Source organism: Somniosus microcephalus, unplaced genomic scaffold, assembly GCF_052327205.1.
Source record: "Somniosus microcephalus isolate GS21.2 unplaced genomic scaffold, FLI_Smic_1.0 scaffold1330, whole genome shotgun sequence".
Taxonomy (NCBI): Eukaryota; Metazoa; Chordata; class Chondrichthyes; order Squaliformes; family Somniosidae; genus Somniosus; species Somniosus microcephalus.
Window position 1 is genome coordinate 20001 of NW_028226517.1, and position 8809 is coordinate 28809.

An 8809-nucleotide genomic window follows, 5' to 3' on the forward strand; every position below is an offset into this window, starting at 1 on the left:
GAACGCCTTTGGCTCCGGACTCCCGTGTCCGATTTCGGTCAGGGAGGGCTCGTTGGAAAGCCCCGGCGCTGGCGCACACTATATTATCGGCCTGGACCCCGGCAAGTTCGGGAAAGTGTCGCAGTCCCGTAGCGGCTGCCGCCCCGTCGGTCAGCGGCAGCTTATCGGGGATAACTTCGGGACGGAAAGTCCGATCCGGTTGGGGTGAACTGCTACTGAACGGGGTGGGGGGGCCGCACAGACCAGTAGCGGGCTTGTGCAGCTGCCGCTTGGCCCGGCCGAGGTACAGCCGTTGGCTGGAGACCGCTTTCCGACTGCTGAGCCGGAGCCGCGGGGGCCCACCTTGACGCGCCGGCTGTCCTAGCAAGCCAGGGGCAAGGGGCATCCAGTGGTACCGGAACGGAGTCGGTCCGACACCGGGAAGCCGGGTGCCCGTCGCTCCGAATCGAGCCCGGTGTTTTCGTGCGTGTAACAGGGCGGGCGTTTGGACCCGGTTGTCCGGGAGCGGGTCCGCAACGGCGGGAGGTTGCCTGAGTTTGGCCGGCCGGCAGTCGAACGCCTTTGGCTCCGGACTCCCGTGTCCGATTTCGGTCAGGGAGGGCTCATTGGAAAGCCCCGGCGCTGGCGCACACTATATTATCGGCCTGGACCCCGGCAAGTTCGGGAAAGTGTCGCAGTCCCGTACCGGCTGCCGCCCCGTCGGTCAGCGGCAGCTTATCGGGGATAACTTCGGGAAGGAAAGTCCGATCCGGTCGGGGTCAACTTCCACTGAACGGGGTGGCGGGGCCGCACAGACCAGTAGCGGGCTTGTGTAGCTGCCCCTTTCCCCGGCCGAGGTACAGCCGTTGGCTGGAGACCGCTTTCCGACTGCTGAGCCGGAGCCGCGGGGGCCCACCTTGACGCGCCGGCTGTCCTAGCAAGCCAGGGGCAAGGGGCATCCAAGGGTACCGGAACGGAGTCGGTCCGACACCGGGAAGCCGGGTGCCCGTCGCTCCGAATCGAGCCCGGTGTTTTCGTGCGTGTAACGAGGCGGGCGTTTGGACCCGGTTGTCCTGGAGCGGGTCCGCAACGGCGGGGGATTGCCTGTGTTTGGCCGGCCGGCAGTCGAACGCCTATCGCTCTGGACTCCCGTGTCCGATTTCGGTCAGGGAGGGCTCGTTGGAAAGCCCCGGCGCTGGCGCACACTATATTATCGGCCTGGACCCCGGCAAGTTCGGCAAAGTGTCGCCATCCCGCAGCGGCTGACGGGCCGCCGGTGAGCGGCAGCTTATCGGGCATAACTTCGGGAGGGAAAGTCCGATCCGGTCCGGATCAACGGCAGCCGAACGGGGTGGCGGGCCCGCACAGACCAGTGCCTGGCTTGTGTAGCTGCCCCTTTCCCCGGCCGAGGTACAGCCGTTGGCTGGAGACCACTTTCCGACCACTGAGACGGCGGGGCGGGGGGCGGCCTGCACGCGCCGGCTGCCAGAGCAAGCCAGGGGCAAGGGGCATCCAACGGTATCTGAACGGAGTCGGTCCGACACCGGGAAGCCGGGTGCCCGTCGCTCCGAATCGAGCCTGGGGTGTACGTGTGTTTAACAAGGCGGGCGTTTGGACCCGGTTGCCCGGCACCAGTCGAACGCCTGTCGCTCCCGACTCCCGTGTCCGATTTCGTTCGGGGATGGCTCGTTGGAAAGCCCCGGCTCCGGCGCACACTATATTGCCGAAGTGGCCCCGGGCGAGTTCGGGAAAGTGTCGCCGTCCCGCAGCGGCTGACGGGCCGTCGGTCAGCGGCAGCTTATCGGGGATAACTTCGGGAAGGAAAGTCCGATCCGGTCGGGGACAACGGCAGCTGAACGGGGTGGCGGGGCCGCACAGAGCAGTGCCTCGCTTGTGTAGCTGCCTCTTTCCGCGGCCGAGGTACAGCCGTTGGCTGGAGACCGCTTTCCGACCACTGAGACGGCGGGGCAGGGGGCGGCCTGCACGCGCCGGCTGCCAGAGCAAGCCAGGGGCAAGGGGCATCCAGCGGTATCTGAACGGAGTCGGTCCGACACCGAGAAGCCGGGTGCCCGTCGCTCCGAAGCGAGACCGGGGTTTTTCGTGTGTAACGTGGCGGGCCTTTGGACCCGGTTGGCCGGGCGGCAGTGGAACACACACAGACACTCGCATACACTGAGAGAGACAGAGAGAAGATAGAGATACACAGAGTGAGAAAGACAAAGTCAACTCAGTAACTGAAATGTGAAAACTGACAACTGGGAAACCAAAAGTCAGAGTGGCAAATGATGAACCAAGGTGGCAAATGATTAACTGAAAACTTGTCATTCACATTTGGGACGGAATTCACGATGGGAATGTATTCGGCCGCCTTACCGGGGCTTGGGGGTGCTGCTTTCCCGCTTGTGGAACCGAGTTGGGGTCGTCAAATGGCCTGGTGCATTGTTTGAAACACTGGTTAATGAGTTGTCAAGGTCGGAAATCATAGAACATAAGAGCAGCTCATTAACTGAAATTTTGAACATCGACAACTGGTTAACCAAAAGCCAGAGCGACAAATGATTAACCAAAGGGCCAACTCATTAACTGAAATTTCAAAGAGGCAACTCATTAACTGAATTTCGAACATCGACAACTGGTTAACCAAAAGACACAGGGACAAATGAGTAACCAAAGGGCCAACTCATTAACTGAAATTTCAAAGAGGCAACTCATTAACTGAAATTTTGAACATCGACAACTGGTTAACCAAAAGCCAGAGCGACAAATGATTAACCAAGGAGGCAACTCATTAACTGAATTTCGAACATCGACAACTGGTTAACCAAAAGACACAGGGACAAATGAGTAACCAAAGGGCCAACTCATTAACTGAAATTTCAAAGAGGCAACTCATTAACTGAAATTTTGAACATCGACAACTGGTTAACCAAAAGCCAGAGCGACAAATGAGTAACCAAGGAGGCAACTCATAAACTGAATTTCGAACATCGACAACTGGGTAACCAAAAGACACAGGGACAAATGAGTAACCAAAGGGCCAACTCATTAACTGAAATTTCAAAGAGGCTACTCATTAACTGAAATTTGAACATCGACAACTGGTTAACCAAATGTCAGAGCGACAAATGAGTAACCAAGCAGGCAACTGATTAACTGAAAACTTGTCTTTCACATTTGGGACGGAATTCACGATGGGAATGTATTCGGCCCCCTTACCGGGCCTTGGGGTGCTGCTTTCCCGCTTGTGGAACCGAGTTGGGGTCGTCAAATGGCCTGGTGCATTGTTTGAAACACTGGTTAATGAGTTGTCAAGGTCGGAAATCATAGAACATAAGAGCAGCTCATTAACTGAAATTTTGAACATCGACAACTGGTTAACCAAAAGCCAGAGCGACAAATGATTAACCAAGGAGGCAACTCATTAACTGAATTTCGAACATCGACAACTGGTTAACCAAAAGACACAGGGACAAATGAGTCACCAAAGGGCCAACTCATTAACTGAAATTTCAAAGAGGCAACTCAATAACTGAAATTTTGAACATCGACAACTGGTTAACCAAAAGCCAGAGCGACAAATGATTAACCAAGGAGGCAACTCATTAACTGAATTTCGAACATCGACAACTGGTTAACCAAATGTCAGAGCGACAAATGATTAACCAAGGAGGCAACTCATTAACTGAATTTCGAACATCGACAACTGGTTAACCAAGAGTCAGGGCGACAAATGATTAACCAAGGAGGCAACTCATTAACTGAATTTCGAACATCGACAACTGGGTAACCAAAAGACACAGGGACAAATGAGTAACCAAAGGGCCAACTCATTAACTGAAATTTCAAAGAGGCAACTCATTAACTGAAATTTTGAACATCGACAACTGGTTAACCAAATGTCAGAGCGACAAATGAGTAACCAAGCAGGCAACTGATTAACTGAAAACTTGTCATTCACATTTGGGACGGAATTCACGATGGGAATGTATTCGGCCCCCTTACCGGGCCTTGGGGTGCTGCTTTCCCGCTTGTGGAACCGAGTTGGGGTCGTCAAATGGCCTGGTGCATTGTTTGAAACACTGGTTAATGAGTTGTCAAGGTCGGAAATCATAGAACATAAGAGCAGCTCATTAACTGAAATTTTGAACATCGACAACTGGTTAACCAAAAGCCAGAGCGACAAATGATTAACCAAGGAGGCAACTCATTAACTGAATTTCGAACATCGACAACTGGTTAACCAAAAGACACAGGGACAAATGAGTAACCAAAGGGCCAACTCATTAACTGAAATTTCAAAGAGGCAACTCATTAACTGAAATTTTGAACATCGACAACTGGTTAACCAAAAGCCAGAGCGACAAATGATTAACCAAGGAGGCAACTCACTAACTGAATTTCGAACATCGACAACTGGTTAACCAAAAGACACAGGGACAAATGAGTAACCAAAGGGCCAACTCATTAACTGAAATTTCAAAGAGGCAACTCATTAACTGAAATTTTGAACATCGACAACTGGTAAACCAAAAGCCAGAGCGACAAATGATTAACCAAGGAGGCAACTCATTAACTGAATTTCGAACATCGACAACTGGTTAACCAAAAGACACAGGGACAAATGAGTAACCAAAGGGCCAACTCATTAACTGAAATTTCAAAGAGGCAACTCATTAACTGAAATTTTGAACATCGACAACTGGTTAACCAAAAGCCAGAGCGACAAATGAGTAACCAAGGAGGCAACTCATAAACTGAATTTCGAACATCGACAACTGGGTAACCAAAAGACACAGGGACAAATGAGTAACCAAAGGGCCAACTCATTAACTGAAATTTCAAAGAGGCTACTCATTAACTGAAATTTGAACATCGACAACTGGTTAACCAAATGTCAGAGCGACAAATGAGTAACCAAGCAGGCAACTGATTAACTGAAAACTTGTCTTTCACATTTGGGACGGAATTCACGATGGGAATGTATTCGGCCCCCTTACCGGGCCTTGGGGTGCTGCTTTCCCGCTTGTGGAACCGAGTTGGGGTCGTCAAATGGCCTGGTGCATTGTTTGAAACACTGGTTAATGAGTTGTCAAGGTCGGAAATCATAGAACATAAGAGCAGCTCATTAACTGAAATTTTGAACATCGACAACTGGTTAACCAAAAGCCAGAGCGACAAATGATTAACCAAGGAGGCAACTCATTAACTGAATTTCGAACATCGACAACTGGTTAACCAAAAGACACAGGGACAAATGAGTCACCAAAGGGCCAACTCATTAACTGAAATTTCAAAGAGGCAACTCAATAACTGAAATTTTGAACATCGACAACTGGTTAACCAAAAGCCAGAGCGACAAATGATTAACCAAGGAGGCAACTCATTAACTGAATTTCGAACATCGACAACTGGTTAACCAAATGTCAGAGCGACAAATGATTAACCAAGGAGGCAACTCATTAACTGAATTTCGAACATCGACAACTGGTTAACCAAGAGTCAGGGCGACAAATGATTAACCAAGGAGGCAACTCATTAACTGAATTTCGAACATCGACAACTGGGTAACCAAAAGACACAGGGACAAATGAGTAACCAAAGGGCCAACTCATTAACTGAAATTTCAAAGAGGCAACTCATTAACTGAAATTTTGAACATCGACAACTGGTAAACCAAAAGCCAGAGCGACAAATGATTAACCAAGGAGGCAACTCATTAACTGAATTTCGAACATCGACAACTGGTTAACCAAAAGACACAGGGACAAATGAGTAACCAAAGGGCCAACTCATTAACTGAAATTTCAAAGAGGCAACTCATTAACTGAAATTTTGAACATCGACAACTGGTTAACCAAAAGCCAGAGCGACAAATGAGTAACCAAGGAGGCAACTCATAAACTGAATTTCGAACATCGACAACTGGGTAACCAAAAGACACAGGGACAAATGAGTAACCAAAGGGCCAACTCATTAACTGAAATTTCAAAGAGGCTACTCATTAACTGAAATTTGAACATCGACAACTGGTTAACCAAATGTCAGAGCGACAAATGAGTAACCAAGCAGGCAACTGATTAACTGAAAACTTGTCTTTCACATTTGGGACGGAATTCACGATGGGAATGTATTCGGCCCCCTTACCGGGCCTTGGGGTGCTGCTTTCCCGCTTGTGGAACCGAGTTGGGGTCGTCAAATGGCCTGGTGCATTGTTTGAAACACTGGTTAATGAGTTGTCAAGGTCGGAAATCATAGAACATAAGAGCAGCTCATTAACTGAAATTTTGAACATCGACAACTGGTTAACCAAAAGCCAGAGCGACAAATGATTAACCAAGGAGGCAACTCATTAACTGAATTTCGAACATCGACAACTGGTTAACCAAAAGACACAGGGACAAATGAGTCACCAAAGGGCCAACTCATTAACTGAAATTTCAAAGAGGCAACTCAATAACTGAAATTTTGAACATCGACAACTGGTTAACCAAAAGCCAGAGCGACAAATGATTAACCAAGGAGGCAACTCATTAACTGAATTTCGAACATCGACAACTGGTTAACCAAATGTCAGAGCGACAAATGATTAACCAAGGAGGCAACTCATTAACTGAATTTCGAACATCGACAACTGGTTAACCAAGAGTCAGGGCGACAAATGATTAACCAAGGAGGCAACTCATTAACTGAATTTCGAACATCGACAACTGGGTAACCAAAAGACACAGGGACAAATGAGTAACCAAAGGGCCAACTCATTAACTGAAATTTCAAAGAGGCAACTCATTAACTGAAATTTTGAACATCGACAACTGGTTAACCAAATGTCAGAGCGACAAATGAGTAACCAAGCAGGCAACTGATTAACTGAAAACTTGTCATTCACATTTGGGACGGAATTCACGATGGGAATGTATTCGGCCCCCTTACCGGGCCTTGGGGTGCTGCTTTCCCGCTTGTGGAACCGAGTTGGGGTCGTCAAATGGCCTGGTGCATTGTTTGAAACACTGGTTAATGAGTTGTCAAGGTCGGAAATCATAGAACATAAGAGCAGCTCATTAACTGAAATTTTGAACATCGACAACTGGTTAACCAAAAGCCAGAGCGACAAATGATTAACCAAGGAGGCAACTCATTAACTGAATTTCGAACATCGACAACTGGTTAACCAAAAGACACAGGGACAAATGAGTAACCAAAGGGCCAACTCATTAACTGAAATTTCAAAGAGGCAACTCATTAACTGAAATTTTGAACATCGACAACTGGTTAACCAAAAGCCAGAGCGACAAATGATTAACCAAGGAGGCAACTCACTAACTGAATTTCGAACATCGACAACTGGTTAACCAAAAGACACAGGGACAAATGAGTAACCAAAGGGCCAACTCATTAACTGAAATTTCAAAGAGGCAACTCATTAACTGAAATTTTGAACATCGACAACTGGTAAACCAAAAGCCAGAGCGACAAATGATTAACCAAGGAGGCAACTCATTAACTGAATTTCGAACATCGACAACTGGTTAACCAAGAGTCAGAGCGACAAATGATTAACCAAGGAGGCAACTCATTAACTGAATTTCGAACATCGACAACTGGGTAACCAAAAGACACAGGGACAAATGAGTAACCAAAGGGCCAACTCATTAACTGAAATTTCAAAGAGGCTACTCATTAACTGAAATTTGAACATCGACAACTGGTTAACCAAATGTCAGAGCGACAAATGAGTAACCAAGCAGGCAACTGATTAACTGAAAACTTGTCATTCACATTTGGGACGGAATTCACGATGGGAATGTATTCGGCCCCCTTACCGGGCCTTGGGGTGCTGCTTTCCCGCTTGTGGAACCGAGTTGGGGTCGTCAAATGGCCTGGTGCATTGTTTGAAACACTGGTTAATGAGTTGTCAAGGTAGGAAATCATAGAACATAAGAGCAGCTCATTAACTGAAATTTTGAACATCGACAACTGGTTAACCAAGAGTCAGAGCGACAAATGATTAACCAAGGAGGCAACTCATTAACTGAATTTCGAACATCGACAACTGGTTAACCAAAAGACACAGGGACAAATGAGTAACCAAAGGGCCAACTCATTAACTGAAATTTCAAAGAGGCAACTCATTAACTGTAATTTTGAACATCGACAACTGGTTAACCAAAAGCCAGAGCGACAAATGAGTAACCAAGGAGGCAACTCATTAACTGAATTTCGAACATCGACAACTGGTTAACCAAAAGACACAGGGACAAATGAGTAACCAAAGGGCCAACTCATTAACTGAAATTTCAAAGAGGCAACTCATTAACTGAATTTCGAACATCGACAACTGGTTAACCAAATGTCAGAGCGACAAATGATTAACCAAGCAGGCAACTGAGTAACTGAAATTTTAAAATTGACAACTGGATAACCAAAAGTGGGAACTCATGCTTCGGACGGGCTTACATACGGCAGGCTGACGCCCGGCAGAGGCCCGGGCTTCGCCTCCCTTGCGTAAGCGACCGTCTCCGAATCGATTAAAGGCGTAAAATCGGAGTTCAGAGCGGGAAAATTTTTTCCCGAAAACGGCCGGAAAAAAAAAATGTCTCCTTTTCCGCCGAGCAGGGTGGCATTCGAACGGGCACGGGAAGCCGCGTCTAACGGTGTAAAAACGGCTTGGCTCCGACGCGGGAGTGCGGAGATATGGCCGTTCAAAGTTGTACTGGAAGTCCGGAAGGAGAAAAATTTGACTGCCTGTAGCCGAAAAAAGTTCCAGCGGTCGGTCACAAAAGTCAAATCCGTCCCGCTGATTTGACACTTGTCATTTCTGGCAGGGGGGATT